The sequence below is a fragment of the Lagopus leucura genome, unplaced genomic scaffold (genome assembly GCF_019238085.1).
Source record: "Lagopus leucura isolate 7727_CA_CO unplaced genomic scaffold, USGS_WTPT01 Super-Scaffold_1, whole genome shotgun sequence".
Lineage (NCBI taxonomy): Eukaryota > Metazoa > Chordata > Aves > Galliformes > Phasianidae > Lagopus > Lagopus leucura.
In genome coordinates this window covers 5,062,219-5,080,468 of record NW_024962250.1, presented here as the reverse complement: position 1 = coordinate 5,080,468, position 18,250 = coordinate 5,062,219, and the positions used below count along the sequence as shown (strand labels likewise).

General features: G+C 48.1%; 1 protein-coding gene across 1 annotated transcript in view; it reads right to left on the bottom strand.

Annotated features, from left to right (window-relative positions):
* CD82 (CD82 molecule) overlaps window positions 1-10,859 on the bottom strand; it is a 34,102-nt gene extending 23,243 nt beyond the window's left edge. The window contains exon 1 of the mRNA XM_042868237.1: window positions 10,757-10,859. The gene's annotated coding sequence lies outside the window, so the exon portion shown is untranslated. The remainder of the gene's footprint in view (window positions 1-10,756) is intronic.
* Between the last annotated feature and the right edge of the window lie 7,391 nt (window positions 10,860-18,250).

The window sequence follows — 18,250 nt, the reverse complement described above, 5'->3', positions numbered from 1 at the left end:
TAATACCAACTGTGTAGTGACCTTGAGAGCATAAACATGGTCGTGTTCACGGTGCAGACTTTCCAAACAGAATCTCTTGTTGAGTTCCAGCAGAAAGATTGGAGGAACAACCTGGACCTGGAAGGTTAGAGCTGCTAATAAGGGTTGCACTCCCAAATAGGTCACTTCTGGTGGAACAGATAAATGTCTATGGTAGTGACACTGAGTCAGCTATAGCTTCTAATAAAGTGTCAGGGCAAGTTAGGAAAAAAAATTAAAAATGTTTGCATAATATAACCTTTTGAAATGGAAAACAGTGGGGAGAAAATGGTTATGGGGGGAAAATAAGCGCAAGAGTCTTATCAGTTATTACATCTGCTCTAGATATAGCTGCTCCTTAAGTAGAAACCATCGTCCTTAAGCTAGAGGAAATTGCAACAAGGGTTCAACACAAACAGCAGCGTGGCTCTGTCAGCCTATAAAGGGCAGCACAACAGACAAACTGCTGCTGCTTGTTCAGGGTATGGGACAGGTATGGTGATACCCTAGAACAAGTGTCTGCCAGTCATCTGCACACCAGAGGCTCAGCTGTGCCTGCTGCCCTGGAGCAAGAGGGACAGACCACAGCAAGCAGGGACGGCAGTCGATACCAGTGACAAGACCAGATTTCTGAGCAATTAATTTTTATCAGCTTACAGCACTGAAATAGATTTGTTCCCATTGCACCTGATAAGACATGAAGTTTTTCAGTTTCATTTCTGGAGCAGGCATACTTTAAGTGCAATAATCTGACCAAAATATAACCCAGTGGGATGAGAGATTAGAAAGCACCCTGAAGACTATCTGTGGTCACAGAGGTCTTTCAGCATGTTTTTCAACAGAAAACCCCTGGTGCATTTTGCAAAACGGAAATATATATTTTAGAGACGTGATTCTGATGTGTGAAAGGAAGTGATCCGATATTTATAAGCCACCGTCACACTTACAAAGAAACCAACGTGCATTTTGGTACCAGAGAGTAAAGCAGGTTTCACAAGTACCCATGATCCTTTCTGCGTATTTGAAAGAGATGCAACCAGATTTTAAGAACACCTGCACCTCCCACTTCAGTCAGCCAACATTTAAGTATGGCTCCATTCCGTAAAACTTGGAAACAGAGAAAGTTCTTTGCTATTTTCAGTCTATGCACACATGCTTGCCCAGCACGACAATATTTGCAAGACACTCCATTTCTCCAATTTAAGCAAATCTTTCCATTCAGCAAGACCAAAGATACAAACTTGCCAAAAAAAAAAAAAAAAAAAAACACCAAAGGAAAAAACAAAATCCCAGAATCTGTTCCAGACATCTTTTGGTCCTTCCCCTGCCAACTCCCCTGACCTCCACAAACAACCTTACCAGAAATGACAGACAGAAGAAAAAGCCAAAATATTTTGTTTGTTTGTTTGTTTTTGTTTGTTTTGCTTCTTGATTACCACTTACTAGATTGCTATTTGTGTAGCAAGGACTGCAGGTAGGGTCCAGAGCGGTCTCTGTGCTGACTACAAGCATTGCAGGTCACATCACAGTGAATACACACATTTCAGAAAACTGGTCAGGCAGCTCTGTCACTTGACTACACAGGCTATTTAATGGCTCCAAAACAGAGATCAACTCAGCTTTGGTTCCCCCGTTTCCCTGTCCTACCTCCCCCCACCCACTTGGAACTGTTATACTGTAAACAGCATCTCTGCAACAAACGCCTGCACCAGCTCCCTAGGAAGGAACAAAGCCAAAGGGCCCACCAAGCATTTGCCGTTGGCATCAGGCCCACCAGCCTGGAAATCACCATACAAGCACAGTGCAGGTTCCCAAGCTTCTCATGTAATGTACACAGCTTTCCCAGAGGTCAGCAGAGCTCGTCTGAGGCACAACCCCTTCCATGACAGCGTAGCTTAGGAAATACCTTCCTGAGACCTCTGCCACTCCAACTCAGTGAGGCCACCAGAACTCCAGGCACTTCCGTGGGCGAGGAGAAAACCTTCACCTGAGCTTTTATCTAGCTAAGAGACAGAGCTTCCCTGTCCCTGCACTAGGAGCCATCAGTAATATGACTGATTATATCTTTGCCTCCTCCTACATACGACGCAAGAAGTCAAGGTCAAGGACTTTCTACTGTTAAGTTCCCTTTCAAAACAAACCGGTTCTCAGTTACTTCCATTTTCTCAGATGTTAGAGCAGATAACTACAGCGTGTTTAAACTCAGCACACCCGTGCCAAACACATTTCTGAGAATTTACAGGTATCTACCACAACTGAGAACTAAGGTTTCCCATTCCCTGCGATTCCTTCCAGGAATTAGAAGGAATAGTAGGAAAGGTACAGAAATTCACTTTACAAATGTGAAGTTTTTTTCAGCTGAGTGGCTTAGTTGGTACTGGAGCAAACACACACCAACTCCTCCCACCTCACAGCCCAGCACTGCAGGCTTCTGTACAGAGCAGTGGATGAGGCTGAGAAAAGCAGCGTACCCCCAGCAGGAAAACAGCTAACCTCAGCTGTGCTCATCCTCTGCCCTCCCCAGCAACAGTGGGCTTTCCAGCAACCCAGCCCTCAATTGAAGCCAGGGGAGCGTGGGAGGATGAGCATTCCCTCACACTGCAGTCCCTGGAGGCACATGGACACCCTGCCAGGACAGCCAACTGCTGCCAAAGAGCTCAGGTCCCATGCTGCTGGGCACGACCAGCTCTCCAAAGAGCTGAGGTATCTTCTGACTCCAGGACTCTCCAAAAACCTTCTCCCCTTAGGGCCCATCCATGTGATCTTGAAGTGGCAGAAAGGAAGAACAACAAATAAACACCTAACAAAGCAGAATTCCTCTGGCCCATCCTCCTGAATGGCTGTGAAGCTTCAGAATTAAGTCAGCTTTCTCCAACAAGAGATGAGATGGGTTATTAGTGTAATCATATCACATGCTCTGTATCAGATTCTTTGCTGACAGCGAGGCACTGATCCCAAGAACCCAAGGTTTTAACCCTTCAGACCAAGCAGAGCTGGAGTACTGCTGCAGGTCCAGCATGACTCAAATGCAGCACAAGTGTACCGACACAAGGAAGTGTCTCAGCCCAACAAAGGGATGCCCCTGTTGGTTTGTTCCCAGAAAGAAGCTCCTTACTATTTACGATGTCAAGAATCTTGTTTTTGCCAAACGGACCATTTGCTAATTGCAGCATCCTCATCATTTACCAGCTGCTTGCATGGCTACAGCTACTGAGCCACCCTGCTGCCATGCTGCCGTTTTGGCACTGGTATGTATGACTGCAGCACAGACCACAGATGGATGGCTTTAACAATGCCAATCTAACAAGTTAACAGGTGTGGCTCAGCCAGGGATCTCCAAAATCAATTGGAAGCATTCACAAGAAAAAAAAAAGCATCGCCACAGCCTCTGTGCTCACTGCAGCTGCCTGGGGTGAAGCTTTCCTCTGTTGGGCTGCCTGAGGTCAAACGGATGGGACACTGCAGCCGCTGGGGATGGCCTGTGCTTAGATGGCACTGTCATCACGTGGACAGACATTTCACAACATCCTAAGCATGGGCTGCCCAGCACTACCAGCAGGCATGAATGGAGAGAGAAAAGCGGTACTATTTATAGGCAGCTCAAGTTGGAGTGGCCCTTCTTGGCCCAAACACCTCCTTCCCTCCCTCCAAAACAAAGGTCCAGAGAGGGCAGAAGGCAAGAAAAGCCCTGAAGTACAAGAGTTTAGAGCACAGATGTTTTGAGTGGCTCCCTTCTAAACAGAAAAACCCACCTGCAATCACATTTTCCCCTCCCCCTCAATAATACCTGTGTCACAATAGCCAGACCCCTTGCAGATCCCACTACTGTGGCAGCTCTGAGTCAGTTTCTGGAGTAGCCAGTCCCAGGAAGAGCTGCTGCAACATCTCCAAGGGTATTGTAGCACTGCCTAGCACTTCTACACTCAACCTTTATAGATTCTAATCCTCACTCCTACAGGGAGGAATAAAGCAGTAAAATAAAGATTTTTACAACAGAGAGCAGCACCGTAAGCAGCAAAAAAACCAGCATAAGCTGTTGCAGAAACTGCAGTGGAGTAGCTTCATTCCTGACTTAGCCCCTCATGAAGTGCAATGCCACAGGAAGGAATATCAGCAGACAAAGCTGGAAGATAAAGGTGTGAGGCTCAGCCAGCTGGAGGAGAGGTTGCAGGACTTTCGGTTTTGCTGTGGCAGAAAGCTTTGGCAGCTGAGGCACCATACACCTGGGTGCACATAGTTGTGCTCCCAGCTGGTAGCTGTGCTACAGGACAGGTGATGGTGGCAGACTTCACCAAGCTGTGTGAGACATTGCTCAGTTTCAGACTTGCTGCCCGCAGTTAGAATCAGCCCTCCAAACAGAAAGAAATAAAAATCGATCCACCCTAAGAAGCATCACATGCATAGGCTGTGGACAGAGCTGCTTGAAGCCAAGAGGAACAGACATATGGGATACGTTCCCCAGAAATTTGGCAGTTAAAACAGACAGCAAGACTTCGAGAGTTGGGTCTGTTCCGGGAAAAGGAGGGGCTTCCCCCTGTCCTCGGGGATCCACGCATGGCACTGCCTCCAGCTGTCTGGAAAACAGGCCGAGTCCAGCCAGAACCCCAGCAGGCCAGGGGCCTCAATGCTTCCCTGAAAGGGTCTCCTAAATTTAGAGCACAAAGACTTTGGAAGACTGTTTGATGGAGCAAAGTTAGAAGAAGGATGGAAAAAAGCAGTTCTGTCTTTTTTAGTTTAATGCAGAAATAAATGCTCCACTTTTTGAAGGACCAAAGGAAAATAAAAAAAAAAAAGCAGAGCTCTGTTTCATCTTTAATCAGCAGACTATGATGCAGGTTATCATTACTTTTTAATAGAGCTGCAGACATTTGTTTATAATACTTTTCTCCACCCCACCATGTTGCACTCCCTTCAGGGAGTGGGCTTTAGGGGAAGTAATGCTATAATGGGATGGAAAGTACTGCAGTAATAGTGAGGTGACAAAGTCTTTGGCTATAGAAAATGAGCCCAAATGCAGCAGCCACCAAGTAGAAATGAAGGAAAAGAGCTGAAGAAGACCTCAAGTAGGGAGAGATTTCCACTGCCAACCCTTAAATGAGGTCTGGGAAGGGGTAGATCCTGGTGGATCCTGCATGCAGTTGAGTGCCCCTGGGTTGGCCCTGCCTTCCTACCAGGTGTTCAATCACTGGTTCAAGCTGTAACTTAGCATTCTGCTACAGGGGAAGACATCTCTACTTCCCATTAGTTCTGCAATATCTATCAAGACAGACTTACTGATGACATCAAACTGCAACCAGTGGTCTTTCTCCTTCGGTAGGAGGCTCCCAGCAGGAGGACAGTCCACCACAAGAGCAGAACTTGGGTGACAGTGCTCTCCAGAGAGATGCTGACATCAGATCAGGCAGCAGGCAAGAGGCCCCATGACTGCCCCTGCAAACAGGGTCGCCCAGATCAGCTCACACACCACCTCAGTGGCTGTTTCCCCTGACAGCAAACACCCCGTAGTGACAGAGAGCAGCTGTTTAGGCTCCTGTGGGACAACGCCGGATGCACAGCCATCTAGTTGTATATACTCCACTAGCTCTTGGTAGAAGCTGACAACTGGGTTTGTAAGAAGCTTTCCATCTGCCTGGAGCTGATATGTAGCAGGAACTCACTGTTTTGCAACAGCATCAAGTCTAAACCACCATCACAGCACTGATAACCCAACTAGCATGTCCAGCACTGGAAAGGGATTCAGAACCATCCTCTGAGACCACAAGCAGAACTGTGACATCAGTGCAGCCTCTGAGGGCATTAATGCTGCTTGTGCCATTCCACAAAATAGCCTCCACTTGAAATAGCCTCTTGTGTCAAGGCAGCAGCTGGCTTGGTGCCCCTTTCAGCAAACAGAAACTCCTGTCAACCTTCAGCAGCAGGACCTCAGGCCCCACAGTTGTGCTATAGGAAACCTTGTTGCTGCTCCCCACCGTGCTTTGCAAACATCAAGCGCTGCACAACTGCCTTGGAGCAGAAATCTTCCCTAATTAAAAGAGATTCCTAAGAGAACACACAGATTTACTGCACAACTCAGAGGAATTGACTCTTCAGTTACTGTGTCTTTAGAAAACCTGTGAAAGAAAGGGACCTAAATGCAAAGAAGAACTCAATCTTGTTGGGAATATCAAGGCAGCCCTTTTCTCTCCCATTGTTTTTTTTTTTTTCCCCCGCAGACATGTTGGGAATGAGCAGAATTAGAATTGCTGCCTGCCATTTGAGCCCTGTTTCTTCAAGCACAAGGAAGATGCTGTGCAACAGTTGCTACTTCTGCTTGGTCAGTGCTTAAGTCAAGGCAACAGCAGTGGGGGGTGGAGCCCTGCTGAACTGCAGGTCCCTCAACCCAAGCCCAGCTCAGCATACTGGGTCCATGCTCAGTTAGGAAGCTTCACTCCGTGATCAAAAGCAGCAGAAGAGCAGCGAGGGGACAGGAGGCAGTTTACTTGCTAAAGCCTGCACTAGGAAGCTGAGGCCATTCCAGTGAATCCACCCAGGACTTGACTCATCCCAGTGACTTAGTGCATGCTGACACATGACCAGCTCCACAGCAGTCAAAAGGATGCTCCAATTGTGACATGCTAGCAAAAGACATGCTTCAGACCCATTGCCAGAACGGCATCCTTTTGTGTAAAGAGTCTACAAGTGGCTCAATTACAAGCAGGAAGAGGATGAGCAGATCAGTTCACATGATACAGTTCAACCACAGGCATGAGGGACCAAAGTCCCAACACACGCTTGATATTAACATTACTGAACACAACCCTCCTCTTTAACTGCTGTTCACACATATGGCATAGACCTCATTTTCCAAACAGTGCTAAGTCAGTTGCAGGACCAAGGAGAAATTGGAAAGGAAAAAAAAAGGCAGAAAAGGGGTAAGACATTCTCCAATGTGGATATTTTTGCTGTAGAGCACCTAGCAACCTAGAAATGCTAAGAAAGCTACAGAAACGCCTCTGGAAAGATCTAACCTGAGTGTGTGAAAGCCAGCATGCAGCCATTTTATGCAGCAGAGGAGTTGTTCTAGTTAAGTTCTGTTTCAGAATTGATTCCCGACCAAATTGCTAATCATCCATCACAGGAGACAAGCCAACTCCAGGTGCCTAGGGTTTACATACCTGTATATCGTAGGATGGCAGCAGCAGCCTTTGTGCTATTAGACAACACAGGCACATCCAATGACCATGAAGCCCTTCTCTGGAGCAGCCCTGGCAAACAGGCTCCTTCACTCCCAACAGGTAGAACTGCTTTACAGCATGTCAGTGCGCAGCCATGCAAATCACCATAGGCCAGCTCCTCTACATAATTAATCTTTTCCCAGCCACCCAGTGGGGCGCTGGCAGGTGGCTATGGGAACAAGGACAGTGACTCCACTGTGGGAAGGAGCGTGTGGCTCCAGCTCTCACCTCTCAACCCTACCTCTGCTTGTACTTTTTGACTCCAGTGCAATTATTTTTGCCTACAAAGGGGAGCTCTGCACTATATAGCTTCAAATTTCTGGGCTGCTGGATATCCTAATGTATGCAGCTCTTTATAGTTAGTATTTCTCCAGTATACATTGCCACAGGATTACCATCACACTGGAAGGGATAAAGCTTACTGCCAGGCAACAGCTTTGCTGCAAAAGCTCTTTGTAACACACCTGTCTATTCGAGGCTGTGCTTCGGAGAAACTAGACTAGCAGCATCCTTAGCAAATGCCAATAGTCCTTCGCCAACTTACAACACTCCTGATGGCACAGCGAAGCTGCCGAGCTCCTTAAAGACAGGCAGGCCATTTACCTCCATAGCAAGTGTCAAAAATTGAGTACATGCACTGCTTTTCTTTGGCAGTGTCCCAGTTCTGGAGCTCCACCAAGGAGAGAAAAGAACTAGAAGCAGGCAGCCCGCACGTGTGCCTTTTCTCACAGGAGAAAACCTGTTTTCCTTCACTTTCCTCCCCTGTATTTACCCTGGATGAGCCCCAAGCTGCCTGGCATTCCTGGTTCTGCTGCGTTTGAGGGGTCTTACTTGGGTACAGGGACAAGACCCCACCTGCATGCTCTGGTCCCCATCCATCTTAACAGGCTTGAGTTTTATTCCCTTTTTCTGCTATCACCCACAGAGCAGTCCCTTTTGCAGAACTGCCCACAGTCATGCCTCATCTGTCTTCCAGGATATCAGCTGGTTCTGAATCTGTCAGTGTGCAAGCAATGATTTCAGCAATTTCCAGCACGCAGTTCCTGGTGCTTCACTTATCACCCTGTCAATGTGCAAGTCAGCCATTAACTACCTCAGTCCTCATAATCAGAGGAGCTTTCAGCAGAGCAAACAGCCGAGCAACAAACAGGCTCTGCCACAGATGACTGCTCATCCAGAACTGCCAGCCTCACATCTCATGTTATTTTTCTGCCTTGCCAAGAAACAGTCTCTTCCATATGTAAGGACTCTAGACCCCACGGTGTTACCACTACACTCACAGACAAATGAAGTCAGGGAGCTAGGAGAAGGAGGTGCAGATGTGGTGCATCTGTGTTAGAAAGGTGAAGTTTAGGCAGTTAATTCTGATGCACACTGATTTTTTTCACACAGAGAAAGAAGGGAATAACTAAGGCTGCGGTCCCCACTTGCTGCACAGGCCCAAGGGGAAGCACTGCTGCCTCCTCCATCTCTCCAAGGCATTCAGTCACAGTTTGAGTGCTGTTGGACCAGGTGAGCAGGGAACCAGTGTCACTTCCCGCTCACCAGCAAGTAGGAGATAAGGAAGAAAGTGGCCACCATATGCCTCAAGCACCATTCAACCAGACAAATACTGACTACCCGATATGGCATGGGGCATGGTCCACCTTACAGTATTGCTTTGGACTTCCTGTAACGGATCCTGACCTATTAGTGCTCAAGGTCCATGCTGCAGTAGCTCCCTTTACCTCTGCTGAATGCTTCCTGCTATGGTACTCCCAACAAAAAACACAGCTACTACTTGGGATGGGAAGTGCCTTCAGGCCTGTGAGTACTAGATCTGTGAAGCTTCCATACATGCCTTTCTAAATTGAACATCTATTAAATGAACACCTGTTGCCCTAGATGAACTCCTGCAGACTTATTAGTATGATGCAAGGACAGGGAGATACATGAGAGGGATAAAACCTTTCCTCAGCTACAGCCAGATGAAGAATTTCATATTAAGATCCCTCACACTTAATGGGGGGCCTGAAGGCAGGAGTGGCTCAGGTAACAGGAGCAGGAAACTTGTATGGAGCCCTGCTTGAGTATCTCCCGCACCAGCTCACAGCTGCAGGTCATGCTACACCTGTCTCTATTTTAGTACTGGGACAGACAGCAGGAATGAAGGAAGTCCAGATGAGCTGCATCACTAAAGCTGCTAAATCCTCTTAAGGGAGGAACTTAGATGGGGTAGGACAGAGATTGCCTGTGGGGGGGCTTTCTCCAAGTAATGATGTTGTGCCCTGCTCTATTTCTGTTGCTTGCAAGTAAGAAGTGAGCAAATGCTGTGCACCAGAGGTGGTTCTCACCAGATGCTTCTCCCAAGGTCTTCGGAGCAGTGCCATTGCAAAGGGACCCTGAAGTACACTGACAGACTTTCACACAGCGAGGCTCTGGCCAAATGCCTCTGCTCTGCACTTCTCTCAGCCAGCCAGCAAGCACCAGAGCAGAGGCGTGAGCCCAGTGCTACGCAATAGAGGGATTTTCTCAAGAACAAATTTTGAGCTCCAATCTCACGCACAGGATGGAAACACTAGAGCTGGTCCAAGCCATGGGAACACTTCATCCTGAACGAGCTATATGCAGTTTATGGATGTACTGAAGCCAACATTTAGATTCCCGGGCTTTTTTTTTTTTTTTTTTTTTTTTTAAATACTGAGTGGTCGATTTGATGTTAAAACAAACACATGCAGCAGAGATCCTGTGCTGTGGAGCAGAGACGGCACATCTGGGCAGTAACAAGCCCTTATCCGTGTATCAACAGACTGGTTAGCAGTCACACTGCGTGGCAATTCACAGCCAACATCCATCCAGCTACTGAAATCCAGGCACCACTCAGAATCCTGCCCTTCAACATTAGCTTGGAAGAAAAAAGGAAAAAAGACGGCAGAGTAGGCTGGACCGGTACCACATCCCCACGGCGGTATCGCAGCAGAGCTACGACTGCCACAGCCGCATCTCACCCAGCTCGCAGGAATCAATCAGGATGGAACGCCGCTGAGGGCGGTGGGGCTGCCCACTCCTACCGGGCACAGCCGGGCGCTCTCAGCTTCCTGAAGCTGTCTTTTCCAGCAAGGACGGCCCCCCAGAGCCGCACGCCGGACCGCGGAACACCGCCGTGCTCCAGACACGGCTTTTGGGGCGCAGTAGGATCCCCCGGGCTCACCTCCACCTCGTGGCCCCTGCCCCATTTGTAGCACAGCTCCACCGGCGCCGTGCCGGCCGCTAACCGCAGCCCCGCCGTGAGGCCGCCCGCAGCCCGGGGAGAGCCGGGCACAGCCCCGGGGACGCCGCCTGCCCCGGCCGGCCGCGATGCGAGGCGGCCCCGCAGAGCCCGGCGCCAACGGCCCCGTACAGCGGAAAGCCCCAGCGCAGCCCCCGGCGCCTCGACCCAGCCCCGCACTTCCACCCGCCGAACGCGGGGGAGCCGAGCCCCACGCGGGAGCGGGATCCCCGCGCAGCAGCCTCGACCCCTTCCTCGCGGACCGCCCCGCACCTACCTATCTACCTCTCCGCTGCACTCGGCGCTCCGCTCGCTCCCTCCGCCGCTCTGCCCTGAGCTGCCGACCCGACCAGGGGCGGAGCTGGCGGTTGCATTCAGCCAGCTCTCGGGGCGGGACCCACCGCCCCCAGGCGGCCCGTCCGAGTGTCCCGCACCTGACCTGAGGGGCTGCCCATAACTGGGCTTTTTCGGGGTTCATCAGATAGCGTCCCGAGCGCTTCGACACTTAAGGCCGTTCACCTCGCTGCGGCTCTCTGCTAGGTGAAGCCAAAAAAAGCCAAGTTGCCCGAACAGGCCGTTCCGTTGCCCCGGCCAGCCCTGCGCGTCAGCAGCGCTGCCGCATTGTTCCCATCTAAGCCCCGCTCAGCGCCTGCTTTGCCCCAGCGATTACAGCGCTGCGGTGACAGCGAGGTGCCGGGCTGCTGACCGCTGCCATTGCATTGTTCTCACTTCTGTGCAGCGACCGCTGCCCGCGGCGGGCTCACAGCGCTGCTTCTTTGTTCTCGGTGGGTAGAATAACGTCACACAGGGATCCTGCCGCTGTTTCCTAGGCAGAAATAAACAGCAAGAAGGCTATCTGACAAGAGTACCCCTCTGTCTCCTCATTTAAACGTGGTGAAATCACAGCAGCTGAGGCAACCCTGAAACGAGGGAAGGCTGAACGGTCTTTCTGTGAAGCTGTGACTGCACAGTGGGTGAACACGGGCCCCGCTACACTCACCTCCTTCATGGGCCTTGGGTACCGTGAGCAAGGAGGGGCCATGGGTCTCTGGAGCACAGGTACTGGGTAGTGCAGAGAGAGTGAAGTGGAAGCAGAACAGGTGACTCACAATGTGTTGGGCTTCTGTAGGTGTGGCCTCGACATCCCTGGCCCCTCACAGCCCTCCACCCCAGGTACCCTGCCAACCACCTCTGTGAGGCCAACCACTAGCCTAAGACCAGGATTGCTTGGGGCAGCATCTGGAAACCAAATAGTCCTAGGGAATGTCCTCCCTACCTGTTGGTAGCATTCCAGCATCACCTTTCAAGCAGTTACCCTGAGTAAAACCACCCTGTTCTCAAATAAAAGTTTGAGATCTTTCCCCTCCCTCCCTCAATCACTCACCCACTCTTTAATGGGTGTAGTCCTGCATTTAAGCACCTAGTCAGACTTCCACCAGTTGTCTATAAATGCTCACCTATAAAAGTGCAAGGCCATGGGACTAGGTGGAGTTTGTTCTGTCCATCCATCTATGCATCCACCCACCTATCCACTGAGTACTCCTCATGTTTCTGACCCAAGCCTATGGGTTCTGAGCAAGTAGCTTGTTTCTGGTTCCTTTGAGTGTCCTACTTTAAGAAAGGAAGTCTGTGCTTGGAACATTCCCCCTGAGGTTTAGTGCAAAGGCTGTTTTTCTGAAAGAAATTGGTTTTAAAATAAGAAGTGATTACAAGGTGGGTGTTAATGGATGGCTTATGCATCAGCAGCTCCCGTGCCCAAATGAATTTCTGTCACTGGCATTGAGAACAGGATATGCATTAGCAGGGCCAGCATGGAGGTATGTATGCATCAGTGACTGCATGTATAGCTGGTTATGCTTCAGTGCCACTCAGATACGAGCCAGCGAGTCTGTAGAAAAGCATTAGGTCTGTATCACTGAGTTTTCTGAGAACGGGGGGGGGGGGTAGGTTTTAAAAGATAGCTTGTAGAGAGCTTGAGTTTCATTGGAAAGTCCAAAGCGAGTCACTCGCTTCTGAGGGCTTGCAACAGGGAGTTGGAAACCATGCAGAAACAGATCTGTGGAGATGCTGCAGCTGAACCGTGCACAGATGGTAAGCTAAAAGCCCAATTATAAACAGCATCTTTTACAACATACACAGTAGGCTGGGTTCTTGGCTAGCAATAAGCCAAAAGTGCCTGTAAGAGAACAGAATGGAAAAGCCCACCACATGGCATGTAGTAGTGAGGATTGAATGCCCTTTCAAAGGCAGGCAGACACCAGCCCAGAGATCACTCAGCTGATCAGTCTCCTTTGGCCTTGGATTATCTTCATTTCAAGCCACACCTTAGCAGATGAACCCTTTCGTTGTCATTAAGAAGAGCACTGTTTAAGAGCAAGACGTATGCAGATTCACAGTGTTTGAGTATTTATTCCCTTTAAAAAAGTATTTGAATTGGCCTGACATTACTGTTAATCTCAGAGGGGAAGAATCTGTGTGCTGACAGGGCCAGTACAGCGGGTGTGGATGAGGGAATGCAGAGCTGAGTGCTCCAGTAAATTCCAGGTTGAACAAAATGTGACCAGGCAACCTACAGTCTGCAGTCAGTGTCTGTTCAACGATACAGCATGAAGTAAAGAGATGGAATCCAAAGCACAGTAGAAGATTGCCGATTTTGTTAAGTCTGACTGTGACAGAAGTGTTCTCATGGCACCCTCATGGAATCCTCTTCTTTTATTTGCCCAAAGCTGCGATTTTATCAGAAGAACTGGGATGGGGATTAGTTGTATACAAAAATAATGATGGAGTGAACAGCAATAAAAGCCCTGTGGTTGCTGGGACTTGGGGGAAGGAGGGGGGAGACTATTTTAACTCACATTAGGGAAAAATGTTTATCAAAAGGTTTAATTTGAAAGCGGTCTGTTCTGTTTCAGGGCTAATTATTTATAAGAATCCTGTTTTAGATCTTCAGAGAAAACAAAACGGCTTCAGTGAATTGAAATAATGTTTCTGGTGCCCCGTCGCCCTCACCTGGCTGAAGGGAGAAATGCAGGCAACCGAAAGATCCCGGCAGGAAGGAAACCTGGGCGGAGCAGCTCCTCCTGTAGGTTGTTAGTTTGGGTGTCTGCGTGGGACTTTTATGCCAGATGAATTCAAAAAAATACGACAGTCTCTAAGGAGATCTTGCTGATGCTCCCGAGCTCTGTTCAGTACCTGAGTATGTCTGGGCTAACGGCAGCCAGGGTGTGACCTTATGAACCTTTGTGGAGGTAGGAATTAACCTGATTTAACCTCTTTGCACACTTTACAGTAATCTTTGGCAATCAGAGGTGGTTCCAAGGAGGTGGCGTTCAGCCTCAGCCCCTTTGAAATTGTATAGATGTGGACAAACACCTGAACTGAAGTGAACTTCTTGGGCTGAGAGGAATGAACATTACCCAGAAATGAGAAGAGGCTTCCTTCCTGTTGGGAATGTGCAGGGACAGATGCTAGATGCTCAGGCAGTGTTAGTTCCACACCCCATGGCTCTAGAGACCAGTGAGAAGTTGTCTCTTTCAGTCCAGTTAACATAAACACTTGAGAAAGCCTAGGGAAGGAGAACTCAGTTCAGAGCTTGCCAAAGGAAATGAAAATACTCAGGAGCTGATATTGGCAGGCTGAATATTTTCTCATTGAAATTGGTGCAACACTGCATGACTTACCTGAAGGAGCAAAGTGAGTGGATCAAGCAATCTTATGACACTAATACTTCTCATGCTAGCTCAGACCCACGAGGGTATTTAGAGGCTTAATTCCTTTCAATTTCATTTATGAAGGCATCCAAGTATCCTGCTACACAGAGCCAATTTTGAATCTTGCATTGAAAGAAGCTTCTTTCCCTCTTTCACCTCACTGGTCCTTCTCAGCAGATACATCCTTCAGTGCCCATATGGGCACAGAGGTGCCAGAGTGCTTCCCTGGGCCACCATTAATGCTCACACAGCTGCAGCAAGCCACGTGTAGAAACCAAATCCTCGAGATCTGCACGTAACTTGCGACTGTCCATGTGCTTCTCTTCCACTTGGTGTCTCTCTTTAGTCTCAAATCTGGGGCTGGATCTCCTGTATTTCTCTCCTGGGGGATGGCTATTTGTTATTTGCGTTATAGAAGTACCCCAAAGTTTTAGTTTAGCAGCACAACTCCCTAGTGAGCAGCAATGCACAGAACCTCAAAACATGATACTCTCTTCCCCTCTCTTCCAGGCTGCGTAGCTTTGCTGTTCTCTCCCCGTCCATTTGAAATGTTTAAGAAATTAAAATACTTACTTTGTTTGTGCTGTTTTCTCTTGAAAATAACGAATTTGTTGTCCAACTTAATCCAGTTCACATTACCCATAATTTGACTCACTCTCTTACCAATGCTGGAGTTTGCAGGCACACAAGTGAAACACAAAGCATTACTTCACTGAATTCTAAATAGCATTTTTTAAAGGGATGAATTCAAAATAATGTCAAATAAAAATGCAGTCTTTGTTCTTGGTACAAACAAAGGAGATGGAGGAGAATTTAAGAGCACTGTACTGTACTTCTAATTCTTCTGTGTATTCCAGTGGAAAATTCCGGGGAGGAAGGGGAGGTGATTTAAACCTTCATATACCAAAACCCAAAATCTTTATGGCACATTAGACTGACGTGACAGGGAAATCCAGAAGCTTGGCTTTCTTTTCAATTTGTACCAAGTGCAAGCCAGTTTTTAATGATATAAGCTGCCCTGAAACTCTTTGCTTTGAAATACTTTAGTTATTTGCTGCCACACATGGAAAACACTGCAGCTTGCAGCATATATGCCTTAATGTGCCTGATCCACTCCCACTTCTGGACCTTTTCAGTTTTGCCAGTTCCTCTGAGATTAAATCTCTGGGAGAAAGTTGTCCAGATCTAATATGTTTGGCAGTCCCCTCAAATAAAAGCTCCTTTCTCCAAACCCTCTTGGTGTCTTGCTTAATTCTGATCTGGAGACCTAGAGACTAGACTCTCAGCTAGTATAAACGAGTGAAGTATACCACATAACAGCAGCTGAGGATCTGGAAAATTATATCGACCAATAACTTCTTACTTCATGTGGGTTCTACCCAAATAATTCACTAGCCCTCCTGTGGGAGAACAAAGCTCTGTATATTTCCTTTTACGAGCTGTTTTGCACATAAATGCTCTCTGCAGTCCCAATACATCTCCACCGAAACCAGTGAGAGCAAGTTAGCAAAATGTGCTTGTAGCTTATTTTTAATCCCTTTCAAAATCACAGAGGAATGTTCATCAGATTGCAGATCCCCAACGCAAAATAACTGTGGCATGTGCCAGCATTTGCTAAAAGCAGATGCTGAGATATCATTTCATCCTCTCACTGTGCCTGCGTGGGATGAGCAGGATGTCCTGGACTTTCCAGGCTCTGGGGTGGCTGCATGAGGATGGACGTGCCATCTAGCGGCTGCTCGTCCCTACGGTGCTCCTAGCACAAAAGTACAGTTTGGAGTGCCTGGGAAGTGGAAAATTCCACGTAGCAGATTCTTATCCAAAAATAAAAAAATAAAAAATAAAAAAGATCTCAAGTTGTCTGTTGTTCCCTCAGAGCACCGAACTGGAAGGTCTTTTCACCTGGCTGGATGGTGAGCGGGACTGGCCACAGCCAATCTCTGAAATACTCAGTTGATTGAGGGTTTGTCCAGAGTCCCTTGCACTGACCCAGGAAAAGGGATTCTTGCCACTTCCTATAGGCAGAAGATTCTCCTTCCAGAAGATTCTCTCCCTCCTCCACTCATAAGGCTTTCCCTTCCTCACCGCTCATTCCCTCCCTGCCCCTTTTGATCCCCACACAGGGGTGCTGTGGGAGTGGGAGCACTGCAGAAAGGGATCTGGAGTGCCTCCGAACCACTCTTTAACTCCCCTCCTCATGCCAAAAACTGACTGAGTCTGCTATGAAAGGGACGTTAGATGTGGGAAAGCAATTTGCAACCCTCAGGATCCTGCCTGCCACCAGCAGAGGTTCCCCAGTGAGAAGAAGAAGGCAGAGAGGCATACTGCACACTGTCTCGAGACTCCCTCCACCAAGCCGGCACTGAGCGATCCCATACATCAGGCTATATCAAATGCAACCACAGAGGAGGCTTTTACTTATCTTTTAGGACAATTACCAAGTTATACATCACTTGAGTAGTCTGAGAACTATGGGGGATTGTGGTTTCTGGTAAAATGGGAAAATCTTTTCATGGTTAGCGCTGGCAATGAAATCTGTATCCCACCTCCATCTGGGCTGAGCCACGGGTGATCATTCTCTGAGAGATGAGCTTCTCTCGATGCCAAAAGGCAAGTAAATAAATAACTGTGTGTGAATGTGCATTTCGAGGAAAAATCATGCTTTTCTCCTTTCTCCTCCCACCCCCCATTTTGCCTCGGAGAAGTTACGGGTTTTCTCAGGTCCTCAGAGAGGCTAAAAACTGTCCAAGATGTGCTTCAGGAAAGTGATCACTCAAAGTGAATCAGTTTTCAGGGTCTGCTCACCATCTGTGCGCCTTTAGGAGATTGTCACACTTTCGGCTGGCTTCATCCATCTCTCTAATTCCTTGGTTACAGTCAAAACAGTTTTAAAAGGGCTTGGTTCCCACAGTGGGAAAATAATGGGACGCTGCTTGCTAGCATCACTTCACCCAGGAGCAGCTGACGCCTCATGGAATCTTTGAAAGGCAAACTCCTCTTCTGAGTTAATTCTGATGATGAAGATACCGTGCAGAGTCTTTCTCTGCTCCCTTCTGCTTCTGTTATTGGCAAGGCAATTTGGTTGAGAAGGAGATCCTGCTTTCCTGAAGGATGCGCTGTTTCTGATGAAGTCACAAGCATTTGTGCCACTGGTTCACCCACCCTCAACGATCTGGACTGATTGATTTTCAGGCAGAAGGAGCTTGATACAATGACCATGATTTTCTAGTCTGGCATGTTTTGAATTATTATTCTGTCTCTGTTACATTTTTCACATAAGTGCCCCAAGCCACCGACAGACTGTTTAGCAATAAAGAAATAATTGTCTCCACAGCAGCTAAGAGGATGCCAACAAAGATGCTGCGCGGCTGAGTCATCTTCATGTTGCAATAATGCTGCCCAGCTAGCCACCCTACAAGGTTTAACAGGCCCAGACTTTTCAGCTGGGATAATTCATCTCTTGCAGTCTCTCTCAATAAGTTTCAGTAACTAAAAGGGTGAAAAAAAGATTCCCTTTCATTGCAGAAGACAGCTGATGGTCTCACCACCTAAGGTGCTGACTGTCACAGTAAGTGTCTTCATTAAATGTGGCAAGCAGAGAGGAGGCTTGGGAAAAGCTCTTTCATTGTCGGAGAGCTCAGAGAAAGATCTCCTAGCACCAAGTCATTTCTTGCAGACAGCCCAAACTGTTGGCCAGTATCTGGATTTCTGGTGCAGCTGACTGCCACTGGAAGAGGCCGCATTGCTGGAAATCTTTGCATATCTTTAGGGGTCAGCATGCTGGGCTTGGGCACTGAGAAGTATTAAGGCAGTTTTGCAGCCTACCACAGATAGCATGAGATGTGGACTCATCCATCCCACATCTCATCCAGCTAGTGGATGAGATTAGAGATACGGAGAAAAAGAGAGCAGCCTGTTGTGAGTAAATGTATTGTACTGCTCTGAGGTGCTCCAGGAAGCTTGGGAGGACAAAAGGCTGATGGCTTCTCTGGTCTGCCTTGGAGGGATACAAATGAATGCTGCTCCATTGGCTTGCTTGCTTTGTTTCTTATGCATCTGTC